The sequence below is a fragment of the Physella acuta genome, unplaced genomic scaffold (genome assembly GCF_028476545.2).
Source record: "Physella acuta isolate Inbredline_101_S28 unplaced genomic scaffold, ASM2847654v3 ptg000688l, whole genome shotgun sequence".
In the NCBI taxonomy this organism is placed as follows: Eukaryota; Metazoa; Mollusca; class Gastropoda; family Physidae; genus Physella; species Physella acuta.
Genome location: NW_026732207.1, coordinates 132,284 through 147,862, shown reverse-complemented (window position 1 = coordinate 147,862; position 15,579 = coordinate 132,284).

The following is a 15,579-nucleotide window of genomic DNA, read 5'->3' as shown; positions in this document are numbered from 1 at the left end:
CGCTCGTCGCCGCACTCAGCTCTTTAAATAACCCAGCACCCCAGGGGATTGTGGGAGGGTGGAGGCCATTCGTGACGTCTAAGTAAGGTGTGAAGTGGGCTGGGTCGCAAAGGGCGAGGTGAGATACTATAGCATTGGGGGGACGGGGGCTGGATATTGACTTGAAGGGTTAGCAGGGTGGTACCAAAACGCTTTAGGTGTGGATTAACTTCACAAGTCACGAAATTATTGGTTTTTTGGTAGCTTGGTAGTATCGCAGGATTTATAAAAAATGCTGACTATGCAGAAAATCAATGATTGGTGTTTATCAGGTGTCGAGAATATTCTATGAGCATGCAGAAATGAGTGATGAATGACAACATATAGGCTACAAAATGCGAATAGCAAACTCATTTATTCATTTATTTATTTAATAAACGAAACAACGGCATTTTTCATATTAGTCGGTTTTTAAAAGCTTTTATTTAACTTGCTTCCTCTGTCTGTCTGGCGTCAGTCTGTCTATCTGTCGTCATAGATCGAAAGGCTCGATCGAAATTTCGGGCACTTCTAACTGACTGATTCGTTTCAAAATTGGCAAGTGGGTCAGCACATGAATACATTGTCATCAGGAATTAAATTTGACTTAATTGGGTGCCTAATTAATTTTTTATGAATTAATTAAAATTGTGTCCAAATTAGTTAGCTGTCTTATCCAACTATTCCGCACAATTATACACGCGTTATCATGTTCATTGGGTGCGCATTGGTTTTAGTCATGCAACTCTATTTTAAATTTAAAAAATTTAAAGTACTGAAAAAAAGATTCATTAAAAATATTGTAATATCAAGCTTTTATGTAATAAACACTAAAAAGTATAAAATAAATTATTTTATTTAAATATTTAATATTACATTACCGTTTAAATAATATAAAGAAAAGTGTGGGTCTCTTCCTAAATATTAGTAAAGATATTTAATAGATCATAAAGTGACCCACGCTTTTCTTTATAGTTATTTAAATGATAGTGTATTATTAAATATGGTTAAAATCATTTATTTTCTACTTTTTAGTGCATAATTACATAAAAACTTGTTATTAAAACGTTTTTACAAGCTTTTATTTAACTTGCTTTCTCTGTCTGTCGTCAGTCCGTCGTCAGTCTATCTGTCCAGATCGAAACGACTGAGCAAAATTTCGGGCACTTCTCACTGACAGATTCGTTTCAACGTTGGCAAGTGGGTCAAGACATAAAGACAGTGCAATCTGACATTAAATTTGACTTAATTAGGTGCCTACTTAATTTTTATGAATTAATTTAAAATTGTGTACAAATGTAAGGGGCTGGGGAGTTATTTAATTATTATTTTATTACAAAACGGTGAATGTCACTTTTTGTGTTCCTTTGAGGATTGTTGTGGTTTTTAGTAGTCCGCTATTATGGCGCTGATATGATTTTGATTTTAAAATGATTCATAGCCTGGTCATTGTGTCTTGTTTATATTTTGATGTTATTATTTATGCAAACTTTATTTTGGAGTGTGGCTCCACTTTGCTTTTTATCCTGAATGTAAGTTATTGTTGTATTAGGGACTATTTTCTTGTGCGTAGTATTGGTTTTTAGTTCGTGAATGTGGTATGTGGACAGGGAGGGACATTCTGCGGGATGGGACATTCTGCGGGAATGTTGAGGCCTGTGTGTTGAAGTGTTTCTGTGTCACATTTATGTGGTGTATGGACGGTGGTCCGAAATTAATTGGGTGTTTTGTTCCATTAAGTCTGTTTTTGTTTTGTATGTCTTGATTGTTTTGTTTAAAATTGTTTAGTCTAGTTTTATATAAGTTTTGGCTCCATATTTGTGTTAAATAAATTTTATTATATTATTCAAAGTTAGCACGTGGGTCAAGTCATGAAGACCATGCAATCTGACATTAAATTTGACTTGATTGGATGCCTAAGAATTTTTATGAATTAATTAACACATTGTGTCCAAATTAGTAGGCTGTCTTATCCAACTATTCCGCACTATTATAAGCACTTTATCATGTTCATTATGTGCACATTAATTTTAGTCATGCAACTCTATTTAAAAAAAATATAATTAAATCATGAATGGAATTTCAGAAAACAATTTAAAACGATAGGATACGTTGAGGTTAGTGTAAGATAAGCTAGAATTAGATTCTTTATAGCTATGGTAGAGTTAATGTTAATTTCAATGGTTATGATGCTAATCTCATAATCAGATTGGCTTAAGATAGGGATAGAGATTGGAATAGAGATAAGGAAAATGAGGATCACAATATTAAGGATAATAATGATAATCAGAATGATAATGATGTTAAGGATGATTAGAATAATAAACGAGATAAGGGAGTGATAGAAATATTGATTAGGATAGCAATTGGTATAATTATTAGGATATGGAATACGGATATGAATAGTTAGAGTTTTGATACTGGATAGGAAGAAGGAGACTTAAAATGAAATGGGGTAGGGAATTAGATCGGAAAATGCACAGGTATAAAATTTTGCGAGGCATAGGGATGGTGATATGTATAAGGATGATACGAATATGATAAGGATGGAGATGGGAATTGGAAAGGGAATGGGAATGGTATGGGTAAGGGTAAGGGTACGGGTACGGGGATAGGGATAGCGTCAGGAAGGAAACAAATGACTGCTCTTCTTTCTGCTCTAGATGGGTTACTATCTGCAGCTATCGAGGTTAATGTTCCCATGCGTTTCGAACTCGGTACTTTACCGGCTTACCACGCCGATCCCTCTTCAACGTCTGTATTGATAACTTGTTAGTACAATTACACAATCCTTACACTATCTACTAGATAGCGAAACATCAAGCTATTTTAGATATAGACATTTTGATATTCCTTATTATTTTCCATGCCGACCGTTGTTCATTAACGACACTCTTCACTACAAAATATATCTGCTTAACACTATTTGCTGCTTTAGATACACGCCGATTATTATTAAGCAATGAACTGTTCTTATGTCGAAGCTGTGATATTCGCGGCTAGCTGTTTCAAATTAAATATATTTAAATTAAACTTTGAAGTGTAAAACAAAATTACAAAGAGCAACATTGGGTTGAAATTAAACTTAACTTCGTCTAAATGTTTTTAAATTATGATTGAGTATTATCGCTCCTTGTGTTAACCCCCCACACCCCACCCCACTCGTTTTGGGGGTCAATGGGAAAAAGGTAGCTGTAACCTCCTAAAACCTCCCCCCCCTACCCCCTCTGCTGGCAGGTGTGAGGTTCAACTGATCACATAGGTATTCGATCATCATTTGATAATGAAAACATTTATGTTTCTGGCCTTAGCAATGTCAATATCAAAACAGGTCATGGATTTATCGGGTATTATAAATCACGCACAAACCCGTTACGAAACGAAAACACATATCCATCACCCAGAAAGTTTTTTAAACAATGATCATACTGTGGCTAGCTCTGATCCTATTACATGGGGTTTTTTTCTTGTTTTTTCGCAAGCTGATTATGTAATGGGCGCGGACAGAGAAAAAGTGTAGGTCCCTATTTCCCGGTGACACGCGATAAGTAGACCACGCCTCTCTGTTGTTTTCTTGATAATGTTGTTGTCCGTTCAGCCCACATACATCTACGTGTCATTGATTCTGTGTTATTGTTTCTGCGTGTGTAGTTCTACCCTTTGAGTGTGTAATGTTCTAAATTATTTTTTTTTTGTCTGTTATCGTGTGGGTTGTGGTTTACCAAGTTTCAATTAGTGACAGTCACAGTGTCGCTCTTCAGTTTTTTTTTCTGTGTCTGAGACCATAAATCTTTAGCATTAGTGTCATTGCTGGCGACAAGGGAAGTAAACCCGCCCTGCCCACCCCAAATCGTCTCCTCTCCTCTATGTAAAAGCAGTATTTGGGAGGAATAATTTTGAAATAATGTGCAACTGAGATTGATAAAGTGATTGTTGCCCAAATAAATCAGTACACAAAGGACAATCTTACTTGTATATATATATATATATATATATATATATATATATATATATATATATGTGTATATATATATATATATATATATATATATATATATATATATATATATTTAGAGAAAGAGAGAACATATATATATATATATATATATATATATATATATATATATATATATATATATATATATATATGTATATATATATATATATATATATATATATATATATATATGTGTATATATATATATATATATATATATATATATATATATATATATATATATATATATATACTAGCTGTATACCCGTACTCCGTCACGGTGGCTCTTTATTTATATATATATATAGAGAGAGAGAATATATATATATATATATATATATATATATATATATATATATATATATATATATATATACTAGCTGTATACCCGTACCCGTCACGATGGCTCTTTTTAGCGCAATTTCCATTCTGGAGAATTGCGTTTATTAACTCGTCATTTCTGGATGTATGAATGAATGAATGAATGGATGGATGGATGTGTGTCCGCAGCTTTAAGTCGTATCTCCTCCTCAACGAAGCAATATCGAGGACTAGTTCCAAAGCAATTATGTTAAGCAAGTTACGAGGATGAACATAGGCCATAAAAATTCCGGGTTTCTTTCATGGATTTCCCGGAAAAGCCAAAAAACCTCGAAAAATGCAGATTTTGGCCCATATCTCGGCAACCAGACAACTTAGCGACTTGAAACATTTACCAATCGATTCCTGCCATAATTTAGAACAATATTGCCGAAGAAAACTTTCAAAAATATCCTTTCGTTCGGTCACAAAAAAATTTTTGAATTAATTAAAATTTGGACCGAATTAGTAGGCATTTTTATCCAACCACACCACACGCGTCATCACGTTCAATAGCTGCGCCATCACGTTCAATGGCTGCGACATCACGTTCGGTAGCTAGGCGCGCAATGGTTTTTAGTCATGTAACTCTATTGTAAATAAAACATGTAAAATACTGAAATTTTTTTTAATAAAAAACGTTTTAATAACTAACCAATGGTTTTACTAACGCTGCTCTTGATTTACGCTACGACAGAGCTATTTTTAGATAACATAAAGAAATTGCGCTTAAATGTCACTAGACTTTTTAATTAACTTGTTTTAAATGTGCCAACTTAAGAACAGAACAAAACTAAACACAAACACAAAACTAAACACAACTACAAATACAAAACTAAACACAACACAACACAGCACAAACACAACACAAACACAAACACATCACAAACCGGGACGGCTAGTCTAATATATAAAGCTCAGTTCTGTATGTAACGCATATGTTTGTCGTTGGTCTTGGATGAATTTAAGTGTTAGAAAATTATCGTGCGCATTTGTCTAAATTTATGAGCTAAAAAATTACTATTGAAAGTGTTGGGAAATAATTTTCATTTTTCAAATTACAGTAATAATTGTCGGCATGTTCATTAAACACAAGTTTTAAAAAATATCATCTTTTACAAAAATTCTAATTATGTCTTTATTTAGTCCTATAGCACTTACTTCCCTTTGATAAATTAGGAAAACAAAATTACTTCCCTTTATAAAACCATTGCATTTTGTGGAAAATAATTTACTTTTTAATTACTTTGTTTTGGTGTTGGGAAAAAAAACAATTACATAATTAGCGGGGATTGATCAAGTGCAAATGTTGTAGGTATTTTACGGATAAGCTTGGAGTATTAAAATTGTTCATCAAATTGAAACAGGCGCGTTCGTTTAAGTGAGTGCAAAAGACTATGAATAAGTTGGGGTACTATAGTCGTTCATTAAGCTAAAACAGGTGATTCCGCCCTGGGCGTTTATGTTCGCGTTATTGTTTTCTTTGTGTTTAGGTGGGTTTGCGTTAGTGGTTTCGTTTTGATTTGGTTCGTTTTTGTTCTTTCTTTTTTTCGTTTTTGTTTGTGTTTTTTTTTTGTTTGGGTTTGTATTTGTGTTTTTGGTTGGTTTTGCGTTTGGATTTGGTTTGTTTTCGTTTGCTTTTTCGTTGTTTTTTTTTGTTTTTTTTTTTTGGTATTGGTGTTTGTGGTTGGGTTTGTTGTTAGATTTTTGTTTTCGTTTGCTTTTTTCTTTGTTTTTTCTTTGTGTTTGTATTGGTGTTTGTGGTTGTGGTTGGGTTTGTTGTTAGGTTTTTGTTTTCGTTTGTATTTGTAATTGTGTTAGCGTTATGTTTGCGTTTTGTTGTTTTGGTTGGTTGTGGTTTGGGTGGGCAATGCCGGGTTTATGATGATTACTAAACACACAGGTAATGGTCTTTAACAGAAAGGTTTTTCACAGAAGCCAGAGCAGGGCCTGGCCGGGACGGCTAGTATTATATAAAATAGTATACCTTCTTGTAGTTTGGTGCAGGTGTCTATAAAACAGTTTTCTGGTGCGACCGACATAAACGAATTTCTTCTTCGTGCGCAAAAAAAGACAGACAAAAACGAATGCGCAAAAAAAGACGCAAATAATAACCTGCCGAAATTCCCGTTCCCGAATAAAGATGTCTTTTGTTACTTCAACTGTCTCTGATTAAAAATAAGAAGAAGAAAACTGGTCGTTCAGTGTATAGAATAAATAAAAAGCAGTATTTAAAATATCTGCTGCAACATATGAAGAGAAAGAGGACTTTTTACAGCGCCCTGCAAGCTCAAAGTGACAAATCACCAAAAAGAGATATAAAGATAGTGATGGGGGACATGAATGCCAAAGTCGGAACAGAAAATAAAGATCGTGAGCTCACAATGGGGAAAAATGGAATAGGCATAATAAATGAAAACGGGGAACTCTTTGCTGATTTCTGCGCATTTAATGATCTAATTATAGGGGGGATATTTTTCTCTCATAAAGATATACATAAGACCACCTGGACGTCACCCGATGGCAAAACAAAGAACCAAATTGATCACATCACAGTTTCCAGAAAGTGGAGAAGAAGTTTAATGGATGTTAGGGCGAAACGAGGTGCAGATGCAGCCTCAGACCACCAACTGGTGGTTGCAATACTAAAATCAAAACTAAAATCCTACAGGGATCGAGCTGATAAACCGCACTTTAAATTCAATACAACATATCTTAGGAGTCCAAAAATAAAGGAAGACTTTAACTGCGCAGTAAAAAAATATGTATGAAGCACTCTCCAGCCTGGCAGAAGAAACAGTAGAGCAAAAATGGCTAGGAATACAGGAACTATGGAAGTCAACATGCACTGACATATTGGGAAGAAGAAAAAATGAACAAAAAGAATGGATCACAACAAAGACATGGGCCAAAATTGAAGATAGATAAAGCAGAAGATTAACAAATGTAAGGATGCAAAAGAGAAAATAATCCTCAGAATACATTATTGTGAAGTAAATCGCATGGTCAGGAAAAGTGCAAAAGAAGACAAAAGACAGTTCATACAAGAGATGATAGAGGAGGCAGAAACTGCAGTACGACAAGGAAAATGAAGTAACCAGGACCCTATAATGCAAAAATATTAATCCCAACGAACCAGTAAAGGATATAGCAGGAAATATCTTAACAAGGGACACAGAACAGAGAGACAGATGGGTACAGCACTTTGATGAGATTTTAAACCATCCTCTCTCATCAAACATACCTGATATACCACCTGCAAATCACCTACTAAATGTGTGTACAGTTCCACCCACAAAGTTAGAAACAATAAGAGCCATAAAGAACATGAAAAATGGCAAAGCAGCTGGCCCGGACGGCATCCCACCAGAGGAACTCAAAGCAGACCCAGCCATATCAGCAGACATACTACATCCTCTACTTAAGCAGATTTGGGAAGAAGAGATAATCTCATCTGACTGGAAACTGGGATACCTGATAAAACTGCCAAAGAAGGGAGACCTGACACAATGCAACAACTGGAGAGGGATAATGCTTCTTTCAGTCCCAAGTAAGGTGCTGACAAGAATCATCCTAGAGAGACTTAGCGATGCCTAGGACAAAAAGCTGAGACAAGAACAAGCTGGTTTTCGTCAAGACAGGTCATGTACTGACCACACTGCCACGCTACGCATCATTATCGAAAAGTCCCTTGAGTGGCAATCCCCCTTATACGTGACTTTTGTCGACTTCGAAAAGGCGTTTGACAGTGTCAATAGAGATGCTATCTGGAAGTTAATGAGTCACTATGGAATACCCAAAAAAAATGTATATCTATCACACAGAAACTATATGAAGACTCCACCAGTCAGGTAATACACAAGGGAAAGCTAACAAAACCATTCACGATGACGACGGGAGTAAGACAGGGATGTATGCTATCGCCAATGATATTCTTGATGGTAATCGACTGAATCATGCTGAAAACCACAAGAAACGACACAGGAATCCAGTGGAGTTTCACCAAAGGACTGGAGGATCTTGATTTTGCCGATGACATCTGCCTACTATCTCACAAGCATCAACATACGCAAGCCAAACTAAATCGGCTATCTGAAGAAGATTCCAAAGTTGGACTAAAAATAAATAAAAATAAAACAGAGGTCATCAGAATGATTTAACAGCCAGGACCTGCCCATACAGCTAAATGGAGAAGATTTACGAGAAACAAACACATTCACATATCTGGGAAGCGTGATCAACAAGGACGGGAGAGCAGACGAGGACATAAAATGTCGTATCAACAAGGCTAGATGTGCTTTCAACTCACTGCGCCCGGTGAGGAGGTCCACGGCCCTGTAACTTCGGAGCAAAATTGGGATTTTCAACATAAATGTCCAGGAGGGTTACGAAGACAAATACTGATAAGCTACAGGCATTCGTAAACAAATGCTTACGACGTATACTTAAAAATAAGATGGCCAGACAAAATATCAAACCAAGACCTGTGGCGAACTTTAAAGCAACAGCAAATAGAGACAGATATCAAGGCCTGTAAATGGGGATGGATCGGACACACATTAAAGAAAAGAAAAGAACATCGCAAAACATGCTTTGGAATGGAATCCCCAGGGAAAAAGGAGGGTGGGCCGGCAAAGGAAGGCATGGAGAAGAACGGTTGAAGAAGAGACGAAAACAGCTGGGCTCTCATGGGCACAGATCAGAGGAGCAGCCCAAAACCGAGTCCGCTGGAGATGTGTGGTTGCTGCCCTTTGCACCCCAGGGGCCACAAAGGAATGATGATTTAAAATATCTACCACAATTTACTTGATCAATCCACGCTAGTTTTGTAAGTACAGTTTTTCCTCCCGATGTAATGTTTTTAAAGGGAAGTAATTATGTTTTCCTAATTTATCAAGGGATGTAAGGAGTGCTAAAGAACTAAATGTAAATAATTAGAGTTTTGTGAAAGGTGATACATTTTTTTAAAATTTGTTTGATGGACATGCGAACAGTGATCAACATAAGTTTGAAAAATGATAATTGTTTTACAACACCTTCAAAATTAATGTTTTAAATCATGAATTTAGACGATGAGCACTTTAAACTTTGGAATCCTCGGTCCGCCTGTCACAAACCGAATTGAACTTTATATATTAGATATGTATAATGTATGGGTCTAGGGCATTACCCCCCCCCTTGCCGTCAAGTCCCCTCTCTGAGGACATCCCCCGCCTTTCCAATACCCTTTGTCAATTACCCTTTCCCCCCCCCCCTCCCACATGGGTAAATTGTTATCAAAGTTGAAATATGCGTCAACTAAGGCCGGAATCTACTTACTACGTGACTATACTATACCACGTGTACTACAAGTCACCAACTGAATCTGATGTGACCTATAGACACTGGCAGTGGCGTAACCAGGGGTGGAGGCTAAGCATCTGTTGCCCCTGCGAGCGTTTTTAGGAAAATATCGCCTTTTTCAAAAACATATTAAAAGAAGCCTTTTTAGATATTGACGCCTCTTTCGTTAATTAAAACAAACAAAAACAGTCGGTATGAAAAACAAAATTAATTATAGGTAATAGATGCACTTATCTTGAGGTTGAGCCTTCCCTAAAATGTGGTTCACTAAGGCGCCAATATTATGGCTGGCTTGTATATTTAAGTGTTGGTCAATGAAGGCGCCTGTCTTATGGTTATCGTGTGTATTAAACTGTTGGTCAATGAAGGCGCCTGTCTTATGGTTATCGTGTGTATTAAACTGTTGGTCAATGAAGGCGCCTGTCTCGTGATAGACGTGTGTATAAAACTGTTGGTTAATGAAGGCGCCTATTAATGTCGTGACTGACACATGTCTAGACTGAGCTGAAAAATCCATTAGCCCAGACAAATCCACACAAAGGCGGGAAAGAAAAAGTAGGAACCGTTTGAACGGTAGAGCCGCTAGTAAACATTTCTAATTACATAATATAGCGTGATGGAAACTTGATAAGGTTGACTTTTTAAAATATACTTTTGAGATTCATTTTTAAAAAAAAAGCTCTCTCGCATTTTTTTTAGATTGTTAACAGTTATGTAGGCCATACGATATCTGCTCAAGTGTGATAGTGCCGGGCAGTGGCGTAGCTAGGATTTTCGCGCCCCTATGCAAAAATTATTATTGGGCCCCTACGTCAATCAGTAAATTGTGTATTTTATACGTCCTAATTGTGTATTTACACAGCATTATTATGTAGTACCCCGTAACGTAAAATAACTTTGATTTAATATCACTTTAATGTAAAAATCAACTAACAAATGAACTGTATGCCTGTAACATTTAAGTAACCTAATACGGTAGCGTCACAGGACAAGGACTTCACAATTTAGTCGTGATACAAAAACTCGTAAAATTTACTGTAAAAAATATTTTTTATTCTGTTAAAATAATAAAATATTAAGGAGAGGGGGGGGGGGATAACACTCCACCGGAAATGCAAAATTGTTAGACGGGGTGGGGGTGACACTCACTAAACGCACCGGGTGATACCGAATCTTGTGACGCAACTAACCAAATAAAAAATTTAAAAAGTCGCTATGATTTATTTAGATTTGTTTTTTTCTATTAAGAAGAAATTATTTATATTTATATGTTCATTGTAGTCCATTTTAGCTGCCTTTGTATGTTCGATACTTAGGATGGCCAAGTTACTGACCCAAAGGGCTTATCTACAACTTGTTTTATAACATCATAATAATGGAGGGTCTCGGGGCGCCTAATTGGCCTGATCATATACTGCTGCCGAGGCGACTGGAGGACACCCCTTATTTTCTTTAGCCATTGATTATAGTAGCCCTCCGTATGGCGCTCATTAAAACAAGTGTATGCGCCGTAGTGCTCATGGACGGCTCCCGGGGCGCCGGTTGATGCACCTGTGCAGTTTGAATTTTGAATTAAGCAGTAACCCTGACCCCTTGTGCAGGACACCTAATTAAATGACCCCAGGTGCTAAGAAAGCCGCTGGAAAACTCTGGGTGGCCAACCGAACCGCCTTACTGCCAAGGAGACGCTCTACCAACGAAATAAAAAAATATTTAATAACAGAAAACTTTACAGAAGTCAGAGTTTCTTTCTGGCGTTTCTTCGAGGCACTGCTTCTCGTGTGTGGGGTTGTGGTAGGAAATTTCACGGTCAGTAGAGGTTTGTTTGAATTATTCTAAACGACTTCCCAATGTATCTTGGCGATTGGATCATTTTTGTATTAATGCATAAAGGACAAGGAGACAGACAAACAACAACCTTTAACTTTAAGTAGCGGCATATTGATTAGAGATAAATAAGAATTAAAAAAAACAAATTGTGATTAAGGCTTAAACTAGCACAAAAACATGGACACATTTTCAACGTAGCTTATTGTAAAAACACTGTCCACGGCTGTTAACAAAAAAAATGGCTCAATTGTAATCGTGGATGAATGGAATTTCTGCTAGGACAGACAGTTGAGAGGGGAGGGGGGTTGCAGGTTTGTGGCGGTGGGTAAAGAGTTTTTAGCGATGCGTGTACATTAGCGGGTGCCGGATGCCAATCTCACAAATAGTTAATGTTCAAGTTTATTAATAGGCTAATTGTATCAACGACTTGCCCGACAATGCAACAATCCCTATACTTATAGTGTTATTAATACCGATGGGCCCTGTACAACCCCCCCCCCCCCCCCCACCCCCAGTAAGAAAGTCTAGGGGCCTTTTTTGGAACTTTGATTAATTCTACAGTAGAAAAGAAACTGAATTTCCGTTTTCTTTTTAAAACCATTTTTATAATACAAATATTAAAATTCAAAAGTATAATTTTTTTTACTTTCTCGTATATACGAAGTATAGAGAAAGTCTTGTAATCGTGCAAAAAAAAAAGAGATTTTTACAAATCTCGACGTTTTACACCTCACTGATACGGAAAAACGTAATTTTGCAATCTTGTCCGTATGTCTGTGTGTCTGTCTGTCTGTCTGTCTGTCCGTGTGTAAACACGATAACTTGAGTACCGTTACAGCTAGGTTGATGAAATTTCATATATAAGTATTTTATCAAAATCGTAGATCCGTATCAACTTTTGAGCGATTTCCAATAACCGGAAATGGTACTTTTCCTACTTTGAATTTTTCAAAAGCCTATAACTTGAGTACTATTTCAGATAGATAAATGAAATTTTACATGTAAGTAAAATATCTAATTCTCTACCTTCTGTTAAATTTTGAGTAATTTCCGTTGACCGGAAGTAGTAATTTACGCTACTTCCGATTTCTAAAAAAAAACTAATGTAAATTTTTAAAGTACTAATAATATTGCGCACTATTATGCACTTTTTTATTTAGCGTTCACTTGGTGTGCAATTCTTTTGTCTACGAGATTTTATTCTATTTTTAAAACTTTAAGTATTTAAAATGGATTAAAAATCATGTCTATAGCCCGAGTTCCCATCCCCTGTTATTTTATATAACAATATTCGAGAAAGTTTAGGGGAGATCACTCCCGGTTTATTTAAATTTAAGATGGAAAAGGGCCCCTATTTGCCTTGGGCCCCTATGCCTTGCTTACGCTAGCTTTGCGGTAGCTACGCCACTGGTGCCGGGTTTAACATAGTATTTGTAAGATGTGTCTGCTACAGTTTAATCATCGCTCTATTTTTTATATAATCTGTTGAGTTGATAATAATAAGTTGTGTTTGCTAAACTCCAACTCACCATCTCCCTTTTCCCGTTCGTGCTTTTGACACATGGGGCACATGAAGTAGAGTCAACCTTTTTCGTCATCATCATCTTTTCCTTTTTGTTTCCAAGACACATGGGGCTGCATTAAAAAGCTAACCTGTTTCAAAGACCTCGAAATACAGGAGTAAGTGTAGTCAGCGCTTTGCCCAGCTGCCTTGAATTCCCTGACGAGAGTCAGGTACCCATCAAAGCTTGATGGATTCAGGGACTTGAGTCGGGGATTCGAACTCGAGAATTTCGGGTTGGCAGACAAAAGCTCTACCATCTATCCCCGATTCGTTAGTACTTGATCGATAAATATGCTTTCCAAGCCAGTTGCTTTAAAGAAGGTTTGTTTTAAATAAATAGAATGCTGCCCACTTTTACTGAACTAAAAAAAACATGTTGCACATGTCAAGAGGAGACAGCTGTCAGTTGAATGCAATCTGTTTTCTTCCCCTCTTTTCTTCTGCCTGCCTGTGCATAATAGCGTTAATTTGTGCGCACGATCCACCTATTAATTCATCGTTATTATCATAAGTATTTAGGTTTTGGTGTCACCACTTTCCTGAGTTTGACTGACTTTACTGTTATTCAAAATACTCAACAAACCTCTTTTCTTCTCTTAATTCTGCAGTTGATAACCCCCCTCCCCCCCCCCCCCCCCCCCCCACTGTTGATAGGTTTAAAGTATACACAGTTAATAGTAAAGATAGTTATCTATATTCAGTGGATTAACTCTTATTAATCATTAATTGAACCTGGCAAGAGTATTTTTCTTCTATATATTTAGCAATTTTTTGTCTTGGTGTCACCCCCCCCCCCTCTCTAAATTGTGTCACCTGGTGCGGTCCGCATTCTCCGCCTCTGGTTTAGTTAACTAATATAATATAGTTTATTGTCTCTCCTTATGCAATCATAAAGTCTTTATTTTTTTTTATTACTTAGTTAAACTATAACTATTATTACACATTTGATTATCTTCTAAATCTAAGGGCATGCACCATAGATAGGGCGCTATTGAAATATATAGCATTGATGACGATAATAATATATAGGAACTAAAAATATTTTATTTGTGAATGTGAATTTGTTAGTGCGTAATTTAGCAATTCTATACTAAGTTTGGTTAGGCATTAGCATTCATCATTGGTAGATTTAGAAAATATTTTTTTTAAATTAAAAAACTAAGATATGATTGAGTTATATTATTGTATTTAATGTACAAAGTGCTCTTATATTCTACCCTAAGAGATTTGATGTTCGCCTAAAAGAAATTCTAAATGCGACTTTTGCCATGATTGAGATTAGGTGCAAGGTTTAGGGGTATGGCTACGACTATATTTAGTATCAATGTGCAGTTACTACGTGTAGATCAAGCTTAAATCTGGTCAAAATGTCCATTCTGGATTAAAATCCGTTTTCAATGTCATTTTTTTTCTCCGGTTAAATTCAAAGTTAAGGTGGTGATTTTGGTTTTGATTTTAGTTTAGAGAAAAGAGACAACACTATTAACCTAGCGTCCGTTGTATCCTTCCTCAACGGGCTATTTATCTCGTATATATATATATATATATATATATATATATATATATATATATATATATATATATATATATATATAATATTTATTTATTTATGTATATATATAGAGAGAGAGATAGAGAGAGAGAGAGAGAGAGAGAGAGAGAAAGAGGGAGGGAGGGTAAGTTAATATTTATGGCGACCAAAAAGTTTAAATAACAACATTGACATATATTAATTTGTTACCACTTTCTACGAAAAAAATCGGAACAATAAACAGCGACTCCTTGAATTTTAAATGTTACAACAATATATGTAAGAAAAGCAAATTTTAATTATTTTGTAACTTCTATTCAATATTCAAAAAGTGTTACAATCACGGAAATATTCAGATTTTTAATCTTTCTAAACATTTCTTTTATCTACATTGATCTAAGTTCCCCTTACACGTGTTGAATTCGTCAAGTTATGTAATATTAAACCTTCTTATAAAAAATTGTGGCGAAAAATTTAATGACATGTAAGAAAACTAAAATAGAATGGGTTGTTTTTTTTTTACTTTTTACTTATAATTTTTTAATCGGCATTAAACATTTAACACACTTTAACGGGGTGCAGACTTCACACCAAAAATAAAAACCATTGAAAATTGTAGTGTAAAGCATATATATTTTTTTTTATGTTAGGGCTCCGTTGGCTTGTCTTCTAATAGAAAATTGTGACGTATAAAACAGGAAATTAAAAGTTCAACTGTCGGTAAATAACAAAAATAACAATAACACTAACGCAAGATCAAATTTACAAGAAAACTAATAATAAAACATATTCAATTTTTTTTCATGATTGAATCCAATAATTTCATGTACAATAGGGCTGGTAAGTAGGTCACCAACCAGTTCTATGGCTCATGCAGGTTTTATTGAGCAGTAGAACTGGTTGGTGACCTACTTACCAGCCCTAATTGGTTCCAAC